The 1,857-nt window shown below is 33.6% G+C and overlaps 1 pseudogene across 1 annotated transcript; it reads right to left on the reverse strand.

Moving 5' to 3' along the window:
* Positions 1-693: 693 nt before the first annotated feature.
* Positions 694-900, reverse strand: LOC307048085 (serine palmitoyltransferase small subunit A-like; annotated as a pseudogene). Its single transcript has one exon. The product of its transcript is annotated as a serine palmitoyltransferase small subunit A-like (transcript).
* Positions 901-1,857: the final 957 nt, after the last annotated feature.

The following is a 1,857-nucleotide window of genomic DNA, read 5'->3' on the forward strand; positions in this document are numbered from 1 at the left end:
GAAATGAGTTCACACACAAATATTTAAAAGGTGAAATGTTCCTTATTTTAACTTCAGCAAGATCTTTCTTTTTCATTGTTAAGAAACACTTTAATAGTTTTAAAGTAAAAGCTGTTAAGAGTAGAGTCCAGATAGCTAAAACTGTACTCCTGAGTTCAAACTTACAAATAAGTCTTTTGTAAATAGTTCTCAATAAAATATCCTCCCTCCCCAGCCCCCTGCCCCAAATTTTGAATTTTTTCTTACAAAACTTTGGTCAAGAGTAGAAATATATCCAGGCAGATATGTATGCCATATGATAGCAAGAACAGTAAAGCCCAACTAATGACTTTGGGTTTTAGAAATAGAAGGCAATTAAAATGTACTCAAAGTTACATTAAGAAAAGCTTTCACTGGGTAATATTGAAACAGTCACAAAGGTTAAGAAAATACTGATATCAAAGTACAAATGACTACAGTGTTAAAATAGACAAAAACTACTATACAAGAGCCTCTTTTAAAATTAAAAATAAAGAACACAACACGTGAGTCAGGATTGTTTTCCTGTTCTACTCATAAATTTTAGTCTTTATATTCAGAGAGTTGGTTATGTTGACATCTAGTAGAGTTTCTTATGACCTCTGATGAAGTCTCGTTCCAACTTCAGACGGTGGCTCTTCCCTAAAGAACTTCTTGATTTCGGTCACATCTTGTTCACTGCACAATTTCAAAGTAGTGCAGTATCGCCATGATGTGCTAAGGCATGAAGACATATCCTGTGTACAGTGCCATCCCCACGATGAAAACCAGCATGGATTTGAACACAGTCTGCTCCCAGGGCTCCAGCATGTAGAGTGCCATGACCAGCAGGCACTGGTAGTAGAACCAGGACATCTGTTTCCAGGCCCGCGCCAGCGCCATCCTTGCCACGCGCCTCCCGCGTTGCAGCCAAACGTCAGTCTCCCCATGTATTTAGATATTAAATAACACACTTTTAAATAGTCCATAAGTGAAAGAAAGCAATCCAAAGGACATTACAAATTATTTTGAATTGAGTTAAAAGAAAAATATGTGAATGATCATCAAGCAGTGCTTAGGAGGAAATATACAGCATTAAACTCATATATTAAAAAAGCATTGTTTCAAATCTTGACCAATATTCTACCTTAAGAAACTGTATGTATGTAAAGCAATTATACTCCAATAAAGATGTTTAAAAAAAAGAAACTGTAAAAGGAAGAGCAAATTAAGTCCAAATAAGCCAAAGAAAGGAAATAATAAATTAAGAGTAGAAATCAATGAAATGGAAAACAAAAAATCCCCAAAAGAATGAAGAAAATCAATGAAGCCAAAAACAGGTTCTTTGAGAAAAATCAATAAAATTGATAAGCCACTAGCCTGACTGAGGAAGTACACAAAAAAAAGAAGACACAAATCATCAATATCAAGGTGAGAGGGACATCACTACTGAGCCTACAAACATTAAAAAGATAGCAAGGAAGTATTATGAACAACTTTATACCAATTAATTCAGAAACCTGGATGAAATATATAAACCACCAAAGCTTATTCATGAAGAAATAGATAATATGAAAAGCTTTACATCTATTAAAGAAATAAAATTTTTAGTTAAAAACTTTCCCATAAAGAAAATTCCAGGCCCAGTTTACTTCGCTGTTGAAGACTACCAAAAGATAAAAGAGAAATAATAAAAATTGTATGAAAAGTCTTCCAGAAAATTGAAGAGGAAGGAATATTTCTTAATTCATTGGATGAGCCTGGCATTAAACAAGTACAAAAACCAGACAAAAACAATAAAATAAAACCACATGTCAATATTCCTCATGAATATAAAGGCAAAGTTTCTTAACAAAGTTT

This window comes from Hyperoodon ampullatus, assembly GCF_949752795.1.
Source record: "Hyperoodon ampullatus genome assembly, chromosome: 2".
NCBI classification, from domain to species: Eukaryota; Metazoa; Chordata; class Mammalia; order Artiodactyla; family Ziphiidae; genus Hyperoodon; species Hyperoodon ampullatus.